The sequence below is a fragment of the Mustela nigripes genome, chromosome 7 (assembly GCF_022355385.1).
Source record: "Mustela nigripes isolate SB6536 chromosome 7, MUSNIG.SB6536, whole genome shotgun sequence".
Lineage (NCBI taxonomy): Eukaryota > Metazoa > Chordata > Mammalia > Carnivora > Mustelidae > Mustela > Mustela nigripes.
In genome coordinates, this window is record NC_081563.1 from 45,379,724 (window position 1) to 45,400,671 (window position 20,948).

Genomic DNA, 20,948 nt, shown 5'->3' on the forward strand with positions numbered 1-20,948 from the left:
CTTTGGGGGATTAATCTTTTCAGCCACTTGTGACACAGGTAAGATACAAAAGCAAAAGGCAAGGAAAATTTATATGGTATTAATTTGTTGAAGAGGAAAACCCAGTTACAGAAATTTTCAATGGTCTATTTCCAGCCATTAAGTTCTTGATATGGTTTGGAACGAAACTAGGAATTCTGCTTCTACCCTATAATATTTTCATAGTTTGGTTTAATATCCAAATTAGCTAAAGGACCAAGCATGAGGGATAAGTACTGCAAAATCTCTAGCTCATAACACAGGACGTTGATATGTAAGATTCTCATTGCATGTCTACAATAGCCAAACTATGGAAAGAACCTAGATGTCCATCAACAGATGAATGGATAAGAAGATGTGGTCTATATATATACAATGCAATACTAAGCAGTCATCAAATGAAATAAAATCTTGCCATTTATGACGTCGTGGATGGAATTAGAGGGTATTATGCTTAGCGAAATAAGTCAATCAGTGAAAGACAACTAACATATGATCTCCTTGATATGAGGAAGTGGAGATGCAACGTGGGGGGTTTGGGGGGCAGGAAAAGATTAAGTGAAACCAGATGGGATCGGGAGGGAGACAAACCATAAATGACTCTTAATCTCACAAAACAAACTGAGGGTTGCTGGGGGAAGGGGGTTTGGGAGCGGGTGATGGGGTTATAGACATTGGGGAGGGTATGTGCTATGGTGATTGCTGTGAAGTGTGTAAACCTGGCGATTCACAGACCTGTAACTCTGGGGCTAATAATATGTTTTATGTTTATAAAAAAATTTAAAAATTATAAATGTAAAAAGAAAATTCCCATTGCATTGCCACTGAGGAGCATCCTAGATTCAAGCTAGCTACTGAGCATGAGGTAGAAGAAGGTAAGAAACTCCTTTGGCTGCACTACCTGAGCGGGTATAATCCTTACAATCCATTGTGTCTGGGAGAAGAGTTTATATCCTTCTGTTTAGGGCACACACTTGACTGCTTTCTACCATATGTACTAGAACTTGTATTAGAAATATTTTCCACATCAAAGCCCTTAGATTACATAAACAAGAAGAAAATGATTGTATTTTACATTAATGATCATAATGTTAGTCTTCTAGATTCAACTACTGATGATCTTCCCCTTCAGGGCTAGTAAGGACAGATGATGGCAAAGAAGAGAAAAATAGTCAGATACCCTCTAGAGCACAGGATTAGGGCAACTGCAGTCAGGTGAAATGGCAGTGTGTGACCCCCATGACAAGATGGCTAACTCCCAATCAAGAGTGTCATCCCACCTGTGCTTTCAATATTTATAAATTCAGAAGGGCAAAGAATACATAGGCTTTGAAGGTAGAACAAATGATTATTCTATAAATAGTCAGTCCCCCTTCCATCCCTCACCCCCATGAAAAGAGAATACATCCCCACTTCACTGATATTGAGCTTTCGACAGAGCCATGTTAGGAAATATGATCTGAATAGATATCTGCACTATACTTGTGTGGTTGGACTTGTCCTCTTGTGCTACTGTCTCCATACATGATGAGAGTCACGTACAGCCAGACCACTGGTCCAAAAGGAAGAAAGACATAAGGAACAAACCTGAAACCACACTTCAGCTGGAGCCCAAACCAGGTGAGCCATGTCTAGTCAGCCAGCTCCCAATCAAACCACAGAAAAAGGATCAAAAATTAAATGCTTGCTGTTGTATATCACTGAGATTTTGCCATTAACAATTATTCAGCAACAGCTAACAGAATGATAGCAAATAGGCTTTGTTTGAATCAAAGCCCCATAATTTATCAACAATATGATGTTGTCCAAATTAAGTAATTTGGTAATCTTCCTGAGCCTCAGTTTCCTCAAATGAAAAATGAGGATAAGTGTTTTATAGGGTTATTGTGATAATTAAATAACTTAATAGATAGAAAACATTTCTGGAAATATTATTATTGTTATTATCCTCTAAACTTTAAGTATATTCTTCTGGCAATTTTTTTTTTAAATTTCTAGAAGGAATAGGGAAGCACCCATTAAAAATAAAGATCCAGACTGACGCTCCTCTGAGTGGAACAACCAGATTGACTCAAATGAGAAGGGCAGAGAACAAATCAAATGTTTAGTCACACACACCCGCCTTTCATCTTTCCAAGGATGGAATGACACATTGTCTCAAATCCACGCTACATATCTGTACAATTAATGTAGTCTGTTTTGCCCACAAATGAGATTTTATGAAAGCAAATACACTTTTCAATGCTCAATGTTTTTTTCAAAACTCAAAGGGAGAAAAACATTTATTCTACTTGCTTTTGGTAAGGAGACCCAAAACATTGACTGGACACAGTGAAAGAATGAAAAACAAGCCTTGTAATGAAACACAGCAAGTCTGTCTTCTTCCACATTATGATTTTATAAGCCCAAGAAGAAACTCTTAGCAATTTATTTAATCTCTGAGAAGATTTTCTTCTTGAAAAGTAAGAAAATATCAAACAGCATATCCATAACAGGTGCCAACATGGTCTGTAGAGTAGTAACTTAGATAATATCAGACTCTCTCTCCATGGGGGTAAAGAAGAAGCATGGGCCAGGATGCTAGCAACCATTTGTCACTTACAACAGAAAAAGCAATACCCGACAAAAAGAAAAGCCAGAGTAAAATGAGGTCACTTATAAACAGCCAAGGGTCAAATGCCTTGTTTCTTTGGACAGTGTCCTGACAGAAAATTCCTCGAGATTGCCTATTCCAGGGAATGTCTTCCCATGACAAATATGTTAATGGAGTATATAATTCACTACAGAGATTCCCCTTTCCAGGCATTCCTGGAAAATGTTTTTTGAACTCTCTGCCTCCCCTTTCCAAGTTCTTACCATTCCTTCCACTGTTCTTTTGTAAAACAATGGTCCAGGATGCTTTCCAGTTGCCCAAGAGGCCACCCAAACCTGTCTTCCCTCCATAGGGCTCCAGCTTCAGATTCTCTTCATAAATCAATCTTTCCACCACCACTAAGCACTACTGTCAACAAACCCTGTAAGGATTTATCAGATGACAGACTAGCTTTGGCTGACAGACAAGTTCAGAAGAAGGAAACGACGAATAGTGGGGTTTATTCACTTATTCCACACCTATGATATTGAACCAATTACTTAACCTAAGCTTCAGTTTCATTGCTGTAAAATAAGGACGGTAATGCTCTGATATAATTTGTGAATTTGTTCTGAAAAATCAATGAAATAATTGCATACGCAATTTTAGGTTGTCTGTGTTAATGTCCAGTTCAAGATGTCCGGCAGCAACAGGTGGCTCTCAGATTTGTGTGGGATCGCAGTCACCTGGAGGGTATGTTCATACACATACTGCCAGGAGCTATCCAGAGAATTTGAGATTCTTCAGATCTGAGGTGGAACTAAGAATCTCCAGATGAGGCTCATTCTACTGGTCCAAGAATCACACTATGAGAACCACTGTTGTAAAGAGACCATAACGATGCCTGCTAACAAGGGAACATGGATCAGGAACCCATAGGATAGCTTTTGGAGACCCAGGACCAGTAATAATACCTTCTCTGTTATTATTATAATTACCACTCTCATTGCCATTGTTATTTTACCTTTCTTAAGGTATTTACACTTTTTAGGAGATCCAAAGCCTTGAAATGATTTTCAACAGGAAAGTAGAATGTCATATTTAAATCACATATGGCTCATCAAATAACATGTGAACCAACCCCTAATCTCCCGAGAGGTTCCAATAGCTCCTCCTGGGAGACACCTTTTCTTATTTGAATCGCTGTCATTGTAGTGACCGCTGTGAAGAATGTAACGTACAGTAGGAGAGAGTCACCCCCACCTCAATTCACCAGAAGCAGAAATGAAGGTCAACCAATATTGGCTTAATAGAGAATAAATATTTCCCCAAAAAAGTGTTCCTAAATAATTTGTATTATTTGAGGGCTATAAAAATTTCACTCTTGTGTGGAACATAAGGAACAGCACAGAGGACCATAAGGGAAAGAAGGGAAAACTGAATGGAAAGAAATCAGAGAGGGAGACAAACCATAAGAGACTCTGGACTCGGAACCAAGCTGAGAGTTGTGGAGGGGTTTGGGGGTGGGGGATAGGGTAACTGGGTGATGGGTATTAAGGAGGGCTCTGGGTGCTATACAAAACTAATGAATTGTTGAACACTACGTTAAAAACTAACAATGTACTACATGTTGGCTAACTGAACATTAAAAAAAAAAAGTCTCCCAAATATTTTACTTGAAACACAATAGTAGTTCTAATTTTCTGTTGTTAATAAAGATACCTCCAATATCTGGGTACCCTATTGTAGGAGGGGCTATTTTATTAATTTATTTATTTATTTTGGAGTTGAGGAGAATATGTGTATATGTAAATATCACAGGCAGGAGTAGACAGTAAGAAACAAAGACAGGGAAGGATATTTGATAACCTTTCAATATCCCTAGAAAGTGGTGTTGGGGTTGATGTAGAGCATAAAATCTGCAACAATACCTGGCTTGCTAAAATGTAACACAGAGGCCACTGGGTACAAGGAAGGTTTTTGGAGGAAGGCATAGGACTTTGGAGTGCCCATGCCTGCATGACCACTCTTGCCCTAGGAATGTCACAGGGAGTTACCTTCCCTGAAGCTTTCTTAGCCCCAACAGCTGCCCTGTGATCTAAGAGATATATGCATTGTCCCCTAGACTATGTTTGGCAGAACCGTAGAACATACAGTTTAGTATGTCATTCCTTCCCACAAATAGATCCTCCTAATCCAGTAAGACCTCCTGTCAAACATCATGCCCTCGAGAAATGGTGATAAAGATTTATGATTATCCTGAAAGACCAATAAAGGCGGGAGCAAAGAAGAACAAAGGATCTTCCTCTCTGAGCATTGACCCCCTTGCCTCTTCCTCTCTTTCACAGCAAAGTATGGAGTAATCTTTCATCCCTCCCTATAGGGAGTGCTGGCCAATCCCAGCAAAGCAGAAGTCATACTGATTCCACCAAAATATGCTCTGCTGCAATGGAACCAGGTTCAAGTGGAGGCGGGGGACAGCAGTACTGGGGACTCTTCCTGAGGTATCTGGTATAGAAATGGCCTGACCTAGTGGCTTAGCTATAGTAAAGTCTTGCTTCTTATTTTTCCTCCATTAACTTTATCATTGTAAGCTCATTTCCTCTTTGACTACAAAGAGACAGCATACGGACCATCACTGTCCTCTACATAATAACCATTCAAAGCCCTGACTCTGTGAACTGAGAGAAGACCCAAGACACAAGTCACAGGTACAATTACAGGATCTATCACCATTCGAATTCAAAATTGAAGTGATATATAATTTCCAACTGTTTTTCATTATTTGCAGTTATGGGGGGGGCACTTAGCTCTGTGGCTGATAAACAAAGTTGAACACTACAACACTACATGTCAGTATTAAAATATCTGCAAGACCTTTATTTATGGTAAGGCCATATTTCTTAACAAAACATTTAACAAAAGAAATGCTACAGGACAAAAATATCAGTCTAATGAAGAAGGCTGTAGTTAACACTTCATGTTTAAGCATAAATGCCTGCTAAAAGATACCTTAACATTTCTTGAAAATAGTATTATATTCTCTTCCGAGCCTATTTCTTCTACCCAAATAAACAAAAGTTCACCAAAAAGGAATATAGGAAGAAAGCTCCATGGCTTCAAGACTTTCAGCATGACAAGTTTAGACTAATAATATATGGCCTAGAGCCTGCTGATTAAAAAAGAAATAACCATGTCCATAACTTACTGAAATGGGTTTTTATATGTACAATAGCATACTCATAAAATTTAAAACTATGTGCCAACTTAATAGAAATTCACTACTCCTGGAGTATGCTAATAGAAAGCCAGTACTTTGAAATTCAAAATGAAAACTAGTATCTGTCAAATTCATTTCCTTATTTTCACTGCATTCATAGTCTCATCATTTAAATTCATTTTAGAGGAAAAAGAAACTCAATCTACTCCTAAATTATGGCTTGCTTTCCATTTGGGTATAAAAATACGTGACATTCAGGTAGGCACTGCTTATTCTGTATGCTCTGTTAGGTTTCCAAAGTCCCCAACAAGGACTCAGTTTTTCTAAACAAAATACACTTGACCAAAGGGAAACATTTTTCTACCTATTATCATTCAGAAACAATGAATACAGATTTGGGAAGTAGATTCCAAACACTGAGAATAAGACTATTAATATTTTAGATAAGATATTTTGAGAAAGTATCTTTCTATAGTCCATAAGTAACTTCAAATTATTTAACAGGAACACAGCTTCTTTGGCAACTGATTGACTCTATGTCCTTCCAAACTCCTGTAAATTAGACTTCCATATGCAATGCTTATATAACTCTTATCATCACCAGAATCTCAACATTTCATATTCAGATTAGAGCAAAATAATCACCAAACTACTCTTTTTTATCTTCAGTCTCTTTAATATAATTCAGTCCAAACCAATCATCTGATATACTTCTTTTCTAAAAGACCAAAATGATTGCTTCATTCTCTTCCCCAAGGATTTGCAAATCCCTTGCAGCATGGCTTGGCACTCCACTTTCTGACCCAGGTCTACTGAATCTTATTTCCTTAGCAAAAATCTGTTTCCATCAGGTGTGGACCACATTGTAACACCTGGTTCATGCCACTTTCTGAAGTCCCCACCTGGAACACCCTCTTTCTCATCTTCGGTATGCAAATATTGACATCTTCCCGTTTCATTTTTTCCCAAACCCCTAAACTGCTACTGGGTGTACAGTCAGTGACACAAGAGTTTACTTTTTTCTAAAGTGACTCATTGTTAAAAATTGGACATTAGTTTTTACATCACCCACTTTGTTATAAATTCATTAGGACACAAATCAATGTTTTACTTCTTTCCTTTGTTTTAATTGATGTATTTATTTTTAGAGAAAGAGAGCATGAGCAGGAGGGGCAGAGGAAGAGAGAGAGAGAGAGAATCCCAAGCAGACTCCATGCTGAGTAGAGTCCAGTGTGGCACTCCATCCTAGGACCCTAAGATCATGACCTGGCTGAAACCAAGAGACAGACACTTAATTGATTGTGCCACCCAGATGCCTCCTACTTCTTTTCCATCATCTATAGAATAAATAGGGTGTTTGGTCTATAAGCTTTCAAAAATGTTTGATTAGGTAGGCACATATAAAACAAGATTTAGATAATTATCTTTTTTTCCTTTTTTTTCAAATTTTTATCATTTTAAAAATCTTTTCAATGGTAGAGTCCCTTTCCTAGAGAGTAATAGAGTTTAAATTATCTTCTAGACACATTTTACAAAGATATTCTTTTCTCTGTATTTACTAGCAACCTAAAACAAGAAATATTTTGGTGTTGTTTAGAAAACATGATTTATATTCAGGATTCTTTTAATTTACATATTTAAAAATACGGTTTCAGTGCTTATTTTAACTGTATCACTAGTTTTTAGTTATTATGTTTTAATAATAAAACATTTTTGTTTAGAAAGAATCTTGGGGTTTCCTTCATCAAACCAGTGAGGTCGGCTTTGATATTTCATTCACTGCCAAGATCCACTGGAGGAGTTTTTTGCAAAGGACTGTGCAAGCTCTACAGGTAAGGACCACAATATGTTTTAGGAAGTCTTCCTTCTCTTCACCAACCCAAACTACCTTTTGTCCCAAAGGTCCCGTGACTTGGCCATTTCCTGAATTCCATTGTATTCCATCTAATTAGAATGCCTACTACACAGTATTTAATTTGAACACAAATTGCCTATATTGTTGTCTATTTGCTTTATACAAGTTTTTGTCCTCCTAATACACTCAGGGACAGGGACTCTGCCCCTTTCATAATGATTAGCACAATGCTGGGTATTTAATAAAAATGCTATGAGGATTCATGGACTTGATTCTTTGCCAACTTCAAGCCTCACAAACACACACAAAAGATGAGGATACCTAAATAACAATACTGATGCTTTTATGCAGGGTTTTTCAACTGAGAACACATCACTTTAGATGCCAATTATCTGAAAAACTAAACTAAAAGTGATTTTCCCCCCTCAGAATGCCTTCACTATTATAGGAAAGAAATCTCACATGCTCCAGTCCCTCCTTCCTTCTATCTTTGATCATCTATCCATTCATTCCATGCATGTCTACTAACCACCCAGAGAGTACAAGGCCCAGACAGAAGCAATGGGAAACATCAAGGTGTTTCAGACTTGCTTAATGCTCATTGGTGTGAGGTGAAAACTGCTTTAGCTTGTCAGAATGTAAAAACAGAAACCATTCCTCAAAAGGAGTGCTCAGAGGTGAGCTCAGCTGAGAAGGCACATCTCTAAGATCATCATCCTCCCATTTCAACAGGGCACTTTGATTAGGAGACAGAGAGGCAACAAACAGCACTTCCAAATTTTGTACATACCAATGGAGCAATATTGAATGGTTTGTGCAACAGAAAAATGGGGAAATAATTAATTCCTCTTTGATTTGCTGCCACAAAAGTACTCAAAACCAACAGGAACCAGATTATGAAAAAGCATCCCAGTAAGTCAAAGAGAGAGTCAAGAAAACAAAGTAATCATAATATTAAGATATGATACAAAAAAAATGCAGATATTTAGGTAAGAGCCATTTTAAATTGTTAAGTGATTATAAGAATACTTAATTAGTACTCAAGGACTTGCATTTTTTAGGTTAGCTCTAGTGAGTTACTGTATTTTAAAAGTCAAAGTTAAATTTACACATATGCTGGTGAGTTAATAAGGAATTAAGTTGCAGAAACTCAGAAATTATCGAAGTCTTCTACCCCCCATCTCTTTCAGTCTCCCAAGCAGAAGTGGCTTATTCACCAGGTCTAATGTGAGCAGACAGTGTTGTGCATTCAGGGGGAACTATAGTAAATGGGAGATAATTCCTTTGCATTGTTATCCTTGCTCCTTTCTATTGAATTGTCAGTCTTGAAAAGTCATAACACATATAGCAATCATATTTGCTTAGAATTCTTTTATAGCAAGAACTGATACCTGAGCACCTGTGGTACTCAGCATACATGCCCCTGATAAATCCCCTTATTACACTTGCTGATAAAGAAAATATTATGTGAAAAATAGATACAATAAACCAGGTTTCCTTTCTGGTCACAAGCCTAACTATGTGCTTATGAGCCAAAAAACACCTCAGGTGATATGCTTTTGCAAATACAAAAATAAAATGTACAACAGCATTTAGGAAGTGCATATGGGTTTCTGTTAAGTCTGCACATTGTGAGGTAGCAATTCTTTACACTTAGTTCCTCATTTCACAACAGTAACGTCTTCATTGAAAACACCTAACCACTGGCAAAAGTTTATTATCATTATTTATGGTTTTATGTTCCTATCATCAAATCCTGGTGTGCTGGACTGAATGGGAGCCCTCGATCACTGGGAGAGACAAGATGTATCCAAGATAGCAATGGTGAGGTCACCAGAACATGCTGATCACTCAGGCTGAATAGCTGTTCCTCAGGGACTTCACGTACAACACTTTATGCTATCCACTCATTTCTCTAAGGTCAATATGATCACATCCCCATTTTACAGATAAGGGCACTAAAGCACAAGATGCTCAGTCATTATCCCAAGGTTAACAGAATTTAACCAAGATTTGTTCCAAATCTTTTTTCCCAACATTCAATGCAACTTCCCTAGATTAACTACTTTACTTTGCAGGTAGTTAAGTCCCAGGGGACAGACAAGTTAAGAAAATCTATCTTCAAGAAGCTTCACAGAAATACACGGATAGTAGATCCCAAATAGATGATGTAAGGTAACTAAAACATTTGGGGAAATGTTCCTGACATTTCAGTTTGTCAGAGAAAACTAGACCTTTCTAACATGCATCTCTTGGCACCACTCTTAGGATACAAGTGGATATCAGGATCCAATATGGCAGTTCTTTGTTCATGCATGTCCAAAAGTCTTCAGCAAATAACTGAATATATGTAGGTATGATCCATTTCATTCTAAGGTGACCATAATTACCTCAGGTAATCACTGCAAGCTAATCAATATATTTATTTTTTCCACTCTCACCTCCTTCCCAATTGCCTTACTGTAAGATGGGGCTTCTTTCCACCTTCCTATATCTCATCTTTTCCTGCCTCCTAGGGCTTTATTCTATGAATCGCAACCTATCCTTTGTATTCTCAATTTATCCCCCTTTTCTGGTTCCTTCAAGTCAGTGAAAATTCTTATCCAAGCAAAAAACAAAAATAAAACCCCCTCAAAACAGAATCAAACAAACAAAAACACCCTTCTCTATCGTACTCTTCTCTTGGCATTCTGTACTTCCTGTGCCCCGACAGCCTGGATTCTGGAAAGAGTGGTCTAGGATGCTTTTTCCATTTTCTCACTACCTACCCATTCCCCATCCCACAACAATCTGGTTACTGCCCTCACCATTCCACTGAAATCTGCCTTGCAAAGTTACAAATGATCTTCTAGTTGCTTAATTCAATGGACACCATGTGCTTCTCCAGCTTATATACTAAAATTGGAAAGATGTGGAAAAGATTATCATGGTCTCTGGGCAAGAATGATAAGCAAATTCATGCAGTGTTTCATATTTTTATAGTAGGAACTCATTTTGTTATATATAGACATATCTGGATATAGAGAATATATTTGCATATAGAAGAAGTCTGGAAATATATATATTTCAAAATTTTAGCAGTAGTTATGTTGGGCGATGGGATTTAGGGCAATTCTTAAATTACACACTGTCTATATCTGTATCTATATACATGTTTTCACCATATATGTATGTATACATACACATATATTTCAACTTACATTATGATTAGATATTTCTTACCTAAATAAAAATAAATATATCACTTTGAAAGATCCAGTGATCCCTTTTCAGTTCTTACCCTACTGGACCTCTCAGCAGTATTTAATAGTATTATTATGTTCTCTTTCCTTGGCTTCAAGAACAACACTCTCACCTGGTCTTTCTCTACCCTCCTTGGCACCTTGTTCTTAGTCTGTTTTCAACACACAGTCTCTGGGCAGCCTCATTCATGTCAGCGGCTTACATGATGCTAAAAACTCCCAACTCTATTTTTCTAGCTCAGAATTCCTGCGTGAGTTCCATCCTCCCCCATGCAATCATTTACTAGGTTTCCAAACATTTCAAGGTGAACTCATCCTCTCCCCACTCCCAAATTGGTCCAACTCCTTTAGACATATGTCAATGACTAGAACCACTATCTATCAAGCCCTGTCAGAAATGGAGAAGTCATTTTAAATTCCTCTCCTTTTTCTTACCTCCTGGATCAAAAAGCTCAAGGCTAAAATAATTCTATCTCCCATATTTCACAAACATCACTTCTTTTTTCGTCTGTCCCCACTGCCTTAATCGAGGCTCTCCTCATTTCTTCTTTAGGTCACTGCAACAGCCTCTTGACTGTCATTGCCGTTCCTCTTCGCCCCCTTGAATCCCTCCCTCTATTCTGCAGCCTTAGTGGTTTTTCCGAAATATAAATTATATCATGTCACTCTGGGTTGAAAAGCCTCTGATGACTCCCACTGCCTAAGGATAAAGTTCCAATTATACTTATTGTCCTCCAGTATAGACTTATTACTCAGCATCCATCTTCAGTCTTTCTGAACTCTGGACTTGATGAACTGCTAGCTATTCTTCAAACATTCCATATTCTCTGACACCTCTAAGCCTCGACTCATGTCACTCCATCTGCAAAAAAACCTCCTTCCCTATTTTCTTAACTTGATTTAGTCTCAGTTATCCTTTGAGACTCAACTTGGGCTTCATTTCTTGACCTGCCCAGACCCACACCTGCTCTCAGAGCACATTTCTTTCCCTCTACTGGGCTATAAATCACACTATATTTTAATTGTTCATTCACTTGTCTTTTTCACAGTAGAATGTGGAGATCCTTGAGGGAAGGATTGTGAATTTAATATTTTTTTGAATATACCTATAAGTAAATGATTGGCATACAAAAGGCAACCATTTCCCAGCTGATGTGATGAGAAGGAGATACAAAACAAGGTCTCTTGAACAAATTTACCCATGAGATACTACAGTGTAATTCTTCAAAAGTCATTAAAGTAAACACAAGGACATCCAAGGGTATTTGTTCAACCCCTATATGGACAGCTTAAAGACCTCAAAATTCAGGAAGAATGCCAGGAAAAAATTCAGACCTTGAATTACAGCCATTCTTACTGACAAGCATAAGGTCTTTTAAGCTGGTACTTTGCTGCAGGAATGCCATGTGTAATGCAGGGAACACAGCACATCAGGTGAGAAAAAAGAGTTTCTAAGTTATATCTTTATCTTCCAGCCACCCAAATGATTCTCTTGGCAAATCACCTGCTTCATCTGAAATTATAGGGCAGCACCTTTACAGGTCTGAAAGAACCAGATGGTCTTCTGTATTCCCTTTATCACTAAAATAAATAATTATAAGATTTCCATGAGAATGCTTCTCAACAAATTATTTTCAGTTCTTGTAATACAAACAAGATAATATACTAACTACATATGATTACTAGGGGGCTTATTTAAGTTAAGATGTCCCTTAAGGACTACCAAGTAAGCTTTGGTAACTAAATTTAAATACTATCTTTCGTACACTGGTATTACTGATCTCACAACAAGAGAGCATGGCTTTATACTGGCTCGTCAGTACTGAAGAGAAATTACCTGTCATCAATGGACCTTGGTCTATACTCCTCTCTCTTCTCTGGCCAAAGACAGGCAGGCAAAAAATGCTCCTTTGACTAGAGGGGACACAGAGGAAAACTAATGGCTTCTCAAGTAACACTGAAGACAGAAATATTTAAAACAGAAGATAATTAATATGAAAAATACTGCAACTCACAGACATCTTCTTCTACTAACTCCCTCATAGCCTACTGTTCTTTCTCTTAAACACAAGCTCAATTGATTCAAATAGCATGTATCCACAGGTTTGTCTGGATCTTCCTCCAATCCAGGAAAGAGAATTATAATGGTGCCATAGCAATTATGTGGAATTCCAAGTCACTTGGGGGACTTCCAGGAAAGGTTTTCCTGAAAAGAGGCAGACACGTTATTCCCCCTGTATGCTATTTTAACTACACGTGACACTATTGCATTCATTTCTGACAATGGGGGGAGATAATATTAACAGCTGAGGATATCAAGTAGAAGAAAGGAAGGAAGGAACTCTGGTCTTTTATGACAATAATACATTCTATTAGCCAAGACTGAAACCATCCTGTCTTTAGAAAGAGTAGATATGATTTTATATTATTTGCAGCCAAAATCCATCTGATGGATAAACCACTACTGATTAATTTCAAATAGCATTCCTTGTGTTGAAATCCATGGACTTGCCCTACATATGAAGGGGCTGGCAAACTATAAGTGGTAGGCTAAATCTGCCCATAAAGTACTTTCATAAATAAGCTTTACTGGAACACAGCCACTCTTTTTTTGATTGTCTGTGGTTGCTTTCCTGCTATAACAGCAGAGTTGAGTAGTTGTAACAGAGATTGCATAGCCCACAAAAGTGAAAATATTTAGTATCTGGCTTTTCACAGAAAAAAGTTTGCCAGCAGATCTCAATGAGGGGCTGTATCACTCAGAAATATTTTCCAGGGGCCATTTTAGATGTCCTGATCATTGTGGAGTTCTACAGGACCAGGGTTAATGGTGTGCAATGTTAAAGTTCTACACAACAAAGAATACCCCACCCAAAATGCCATAATGATCCTTTTGAGAAATATTACTCATATTCATTATGATAACCCTTAATTGTGTGCCGTACCTTGGGCCACATGAATTGGATTTTGGATTGCACCTACCATCACAAGTTTGAAGAATTCACCTCCCCAGGTGAGCAGCAAACTAAAAGCATAATGCTGAACCCACTATTGATCCTCGTTAGACATTTATTGATTAATTAGAGGAAATATATTTATCATTACTTTGGGGCTGTTTACGTAAACTACAATTTTCTGTTTTGGAAAACTGTTTAAATGCTTATACAACATTCCAAGTTCTGCTCTAAAATACAAATTGGCTTTGCACACAATTTTTATTGAAGCATATTTTATTTTATACTCATGAATTTTTAAGTGTTTCCTATTTTCAACTTTACAGAGTGATTATAATTTCTTTGGGGTTCCTTTTATATTAAGTGATTTTTTTATAAATAATGATAATCATTCTAATTCTTGCTTTAATAAAAAAAAAACTTAAAATATTTTATTCAAAGGAATTAAATTTGGCTCATAGTAGAGAGATCTATACTATAGTAGAGAGATCTAAACTTGAAAGAAAAACATGTGCATCTGAAACCACTGTAATTGTTTCACAGTCAAGAAATATATAACCTTGACTATATAGTCAGCTGAAACATGAAAATTACAAGGGTTTTAAAACATGTAAATTGCATGCATAAAGAACAATTCAAGGGATATAAAACAAATCTATCCTCAGTGGTATATGCCACCGTTCCTACAAATCATAATTTACCAAAAATTGTTATTTTAATCAAGAGACTACAAAACGAACAACTATTTGGAAAACCAGACTATGTACTGCTTCAATAAATCCAGGAGGATGAAGAAGTGGCTCAGACCTTACTTAGAAAATAACCAAACAGCATTTCAAATTCTCTGGTTTGAGCCTACTGTTACCCCCCTCACCTTTACAGAGTAGATAAGGAAGTAAGAGGAAGGCATTAAGGTGCTCTAAACTTCACATGTCACAAATAGTATTCCAGTTTATTAAATCCTCTCATGTTCTTTGAAAGCTGGGATTTCTTGCATATTCTAAAACAAAACCACCTAAAGCTCTCCTAAATATTCAGTAAAAAGTGCCACCAACTCCTCTACTATCTATAATGGTTGCGTTGCGTATATGAAACTGATTTGCTATGTAACAACCCCATGGTAACAATAGCAAATGATGCTAATGTACCATTGCCTAGGAGATATGCAGTGTTTCTGAGACCCTGAACAGTTAGAAGGTCATTTCAACTTGAACTCCAAGTATGAATGACCCCACCCACACAAACAGGGTGAAATATTCCTCTCATGGGTGTAGAGGACACTGATCCTAACATGCATATAGCTAGCAGACAGAATACACACAGGACTACACACCCAGATCAACAAAGCTATTTGGTGGAACAGAAAGATAAAAGCAAAATTAGGAGTTAACACATAAGGCAAATAGCATACTGAGCACAGCATATGGGAAGAAAGGCAAACCTCCAAAATGAATATGCTTATAGGGAATGCTGAGAAAATACACCAGAGAAACTCGGGGCCCTGACAAAATGCAGCAGGAAAAAAACCAAAACAAAACATGCCATGGGACAAAAGAAGATCGTACAACCTAGATGAAAAGCGCACAACCAGAAAAATAAACAGCCTGCACAGTGTCGGGTCTTAACCAGTTTTCAGTGAAGAAGTAGAAATTGTTAGCCAAATATACTACAGATTATTCATACTTTATCTATTGATGTATACAGTAAAATGTACGTAATTCTCAGTTTAGAGAAAAACTCAGCCATCCCCCCAACCACAAAAAATATATATGTTTGGCCGGGTGACTGGGTGGCTTGTCAGTTAAACACCCTACTCTTGGTTTCAGCTCAGGTCATCATCTCACTGTCTTAGAATCAAGCCCCGCACTGGGCTCTGTGCTCAGCAGGGAGTCTGCTTGAGATTCTCTCACTCTTCCCCTCCCCCTCCCACTCTTGCATGTGCACGCTCTCTCGTACTCTCCCTAAATAAATAAATCTTTTTAAAAACAAATATTAGGTTCTAGAAAAAAGCTGAATGCCTACTCATATAGCACTGTTTACTGTGTATATACCCAGAATCAGTGGCTCTTCTGTCACCACAACCAAGGCTCTAATACCCAAAAGAGGCAAAAGTTGGGTAAGTGACACCACTTTTAAAATAGACTTTGAATCATACAAGATGATTCATCATAATTGGGAAAGCATTAGAAAATACAGATAGAAAAAAAATAATAAAATTCCACCCTTTCCACCCTGGCGTATATTTTATGACAGACTATTTGTTTCTGTGTCTCCTTACTATGTATGTTGAAAGTTTTTCTTTAAAATTGGGTTCAGCGTGTGCACGATTTTAAACAATCTGTTTTGTTTGTTGTGTCTTTCATATAGTAAACCATTTTCAATGCTAATGTGTTTCTGTACTATCTATTTATAACAGATGCACAGGAGGCCATTTTATTGAATTTTCCTGCCCGATTCTTTATAGGTAGACACATGCAGGATCTCCTCGTTGTTGTCAATGTGCCTGGGATTTAATACGTACAGGTGACTGAAGCATGACATACAGAGGTTAATGCCATTGAAAGAAGATTTATTACTCACAGTTCCCAAGAGGAAGAGGCATGTCTCTTTACCTTGTAGGGCCACATGGGGAAGCAGCAGGGTTAGTCAGGAGGCAGAAAGGGAAGAAGAGAAGAGCATGTCCCAGAGCCTTTACTGTGGCTTTGGAGGGAAGACATGGGTCAGGCAGGATAGGTAAATTTGAGTGCGTTTAGGAATGGATAATTTCAGTAGGCTCTGAACTACAGGTGTGGTCTCTAGCTGTGTGGTACTTGGTCCTAGGGTAATTTGGGGCAGGAGAGATGGGGGCTTGATATGTGAGTTAAAAGAGACGGAGGCAGATACGGGCTTTGAAGTGACTGGTATACATCTGAAAGGCAAGCTCCCGGCAAACTGTTTTTCCTTAGGAATTTGCTACCCCTGAAAGGAACAGTCTCTCCAGGACTTGCAAGGCACCAAGATGTGAAAACATCATAAAATACAGAAAATTAAAATGCCTTTCAATGGCATTAACCTCTGTATGTCATGCTGTATGTACAAGCAGATGCCAAGTGCGCTTCCCTTTAGCAGCCTCTCCTCCTTCCTGGTCTATCAAGATCCTGGAATTCGATCCACTTGGGTCACTGATACCTCCAGGATCTGGCAACATTCTTTTCTACCCTAACTTCTGGTATTATTCTTGATGGCCTCAAAGTCCTTGTTTCTAAACCATCTGCCAGGTCTCTGACTTTTCCTTCTCTCCATTCCAGCTTTCCACTCCCATAACCACTTGCTTGGCCTTGTCATCACCAGAACAGGCATCAGAAGGCAGTTCCGGGAGCTATAACGCCAAAGGGTTAAGTGCTCAAGAATTTTTAAAAAATAGTTAATCAACTCAAAGGTAGTTTTTCCTAATGTTAAAAAAAAAAAGGGGGGGGGGTCACCAAATTGTGCTCCAGATCAAAACCTCTGAAAGAGCATCAGTACAGTTTTGGGAACAAATACTCTTCACTCTTCTGCACGAATAGTTTTGAGAGGAAGCTGGTACTGTACTTTTTTGAATTAAAAACTTTAATTCTCATATGTTTTGCCTCTGAAATTCAACTTCCAATAATTTACCTCATTTATAAAACATAATTCTCGCAATTCTCATTATTTTTGTATGCTCACAATATTTGGAAACTGCACAGAGGCCAGTGTGGCTGGGACACAGATGGGTGTAGGGGAAGAGGGAATGTGCGAACTGGAAAGGGCAGGTCTCAGGAGGGTTCACAGAACAAGGGCGAAAATGTGGACTCTGTTCTCTGTGCCAAGGGAAACCAATGTGGGGTTTCCAGTACACTGATCGGCTTCTGTCAATTTTTATGACCTCCTTCACCATGCACATGACTACTCCAAAGGCAGAGCTGTTAGGTTTCTGAATAAACCTAAGAGAGGGGAAAAGAGGAGGAAAGCTATTACCTAGAAGGCAAGAGAGTAAGAACTCATGAGAAGATTTTTATTGTGAAGTTGAAGCAAGTAAAATTAATAAAGACTCTGGTGATAGTGGAAAATAGAAAGTCAGAGTTTATCTAAAAGCTACAGAAGAAAAATTCCGTCAGGGAAAAATAGCTTAACAGCAAAGTAAGTGGTAGTCATGGCTAAAATGAGAAATCAGCAGGAATAACTTGGACTGCTTCTATGAAACAAAAAAATAATTCAATCTGGGCCACTCTTAAGAGAAACCTTATTAATTCTTTAAAAGCCTAAGTACTTAGATTTCTTTTTTTTTTTTTAAGATTTTATTTATTTATTTGACAGACAGAGATCACCAATAGGCAGAGAGGCAGGCAGAGAGAGAGAGAAGAGGAAGTAGGCTCCCTGCAGAGCAGAGAGCCCGATGTGGGGCTCGATCCCAGGACCCTGGGATCATGACCTGAGCCGAAGGTAGAGGCTTTAACCCACTGAGCCACCCAAGCGCCCCTATGTACTTAGATTTCAAAAAAAAATTTTTATAAAGAAAAAACGAATTTGTTCCACAGCTGACAACTTCACCACCTTTTAAGCAATATCATCAATCTTAGATTAATTTTTTAGATGTGTTTTTGAAATAGGAAAAACCTCAGTCAAAATATCAACTAAGTTGCAGAAGGACTTCTCAAATTATTTAAAATGAATATTCTATTTTTAATAAGTCTATGCTATGGAGATATACAGTCATTTTTATTGAGCAAAGAATTCGTCATTACATATTACAACATCTTTATGATCTGGCACAGTGTCAAGGCTATTCGAGGAACAGTATGTTTCCCCTCATTAAGTATAATGTCTGTATCGAACAGCATGTTTTGAAGAGTATCAAAAACCTTGAGCAAGAAATGTTAACACTTTCACAGTGTGTAGGTAAAACACTAAATAAACTAACAATAGACTCCAAACATAAACCATGGATTGAATATGTTTGGACCAGGAGTTAACTTAAGTGAAAAACTTGTAAATCATTAAACACACACAAGATTAACTGTCTAAGTACACTACAGTGGAATTCCATTTTCATACCAACAATGGAAAATAAGATTTAATAGAGAAGTGCCATGATACAACAGGGGGACTGACCATATGTTTATGGAGATAGAATTTAACCTGTGATGGAATTGCCGTTAGGATGTAACCAGGCTCGTAATAGCAAAACTGCACTTTATCTCTTCAACCAGATTTGTCAGACACCCACGGGAAATGTGTTTCTAGGAGGAGGCGGCAGGCAGTGGTGAACCGGGTTTTCACAGAATGATAATCATCCCACAAACTTCCCCTTAAAGTAGCTCTGAGAACATGGATGTGTGTAGCCTTATTACTGTGTGTGTCGAACCCTTCTGGCATATTTCAGACGACTCTGGAGCTGCTTCCCTCCTCAGAATCACATGCTAACTTGTTTTTGTGACTTAAGGCAGACGGGAAGCTGCTGCTGAAATAATTAAGAACCACAGGCTTTTTAGAGTTGGAAGAAATCTGTTTCTTTGAAACAACACATTCTTTATTTGATGGCAAAACCATCTATATCTTTAGAAGCAAGTTTGTAACTCTTTCCTTCATGTTGGAGTGGTGCTCTCACAAGATGGTAAGGCCAAAATACATTCCCCGAGCTACAGCCCCCAGAACATCTGAAGCAGTTCTGAAGAGGAGCAGGTACACAGAAGATAAGAGCAAAGAACAGGAGATCTTGGAAAATCTACATCTAAACTACACATCTTCACTGAACTCAGAATCACATTCAGGACCTATGCAAAAATGTATGAAACATGGAAGGTTTTTATTGATAGAGTATTTATCTATGTGTTCTGGAAAATTTCCTTAGTATAATCTCTGTCTCCCTCCTCTGTCATCTCTCCATTTAACCCACCGCACTCCCCCCAGAGCAAATCTTTTCTTCTTGACATTTTTTTTTAAAGATTTTATTTATTTATTTATTTGACACAGAGAGAGATCACAAGTAGGCGGAGAGGCAGGCAGAGAGAGAGAGGAGGAAGCAGGCTTATCCATGGAGCAGAGAGCCCGATGCGCGGCTCAATCCCAGGACCCGAGCTGAAAGCAGAGGCTTTAACCCACTGAGCCACCCAGGTGCCCCTTGACATTTTTAAATTTAAATTCAATTAATTAATATACAGAGTATTATTAGTTTCAGAGGTAGAGTTCAGTGATTTATCATTTGGCATAGGACACCCAGTGCTCATTATATCCAGTGCCCTCCGTAATGCCCATCACCCAGTCACCCCACCCTCCCCACCACCTCCCTTCTAGCAACCCTCAATTTGTTGCCTAGCGTTAAGGGTCTCCAGAGCAAATGTTCTAAACAAGACTGCTGTTGTCCTCCTCCCTGTCCTTCAGCCATTTGCCGTCACCTCCTAACACACAGGGCTTTTCAGCATCTAGCTCTGCCTAGCTGTCCACACTGACCCTCACGGCCCTTGCATTGTGCTTTCCTGATGCACGCTCATGTCCCACACCTTTCCTACCTCCACAGTACTCCAAATATGCACACATACGCACACCAACTCCATATTCCTAGGACACATATGCCCACCTACACACATAGGGTTATGCAGAACTGTACCTTCTGTTTGCCTCTCTCTTGCCCAGTAGACAAACACCCACTGCTCTTTCATGACTCAAAAAAAGCATGTTGTTTTCTGTATTCCATGTTTTTTGTTTCACATCACGCAGTTTTGAGTATATGGCACAAGTACTTACTCATTAATTCTATATTTATGTGTCCCTCCCTCAGATAAGCGGAGTCTCCCTCATCTTCACACTCCCAGAACCAAGCCCAGTGACTGATATACAGGAGACATTTAAAATTAATGTATCAGTTAAATCAATAATTCAGTGTCTGCATGCATTTATTAACTTAGAAAACTCATTTTTATTTATTCCACATTTTTATAGGCTTATAAATTAGAAAATGACGCAAATTAAAACATCTCCATTTCCTGGAAGATGAAAGCATTTCCCACTATACAGAAAATAAGGCACAATCCTTATGCTGGGAATATTTATATCTAACACATACTTAAAAGAGAAAAAGAAAAGTAGA

At 38.2% G+C, this 20,948-nt stretch overlaps 1 protein-coding gene and 1 non-coding gene across 8 annotated transcripts in view; one reads left to right on the forward strand and one right to left on the reverse strand.

Annotated features, from left to right (window-relative positions):
• The window catches only part of CTNNA2 (catenin alpha 2), a 1,132,931-nt gene that overhangs the window by 992,800 nt on the left and 119,183 nt on the right, over positions 1-20,948 (reverse strand). The window lies entirely within an intron of this gene.
• Positions 10,541-10,643, forward strand: LOC132022903 (U6 spliceosomal RNA). The gene has a single exon (XR_009405791.1). It is a non-coding gene; the product is annotated as a U6 spliceosomal RNA (small nuclear RNA).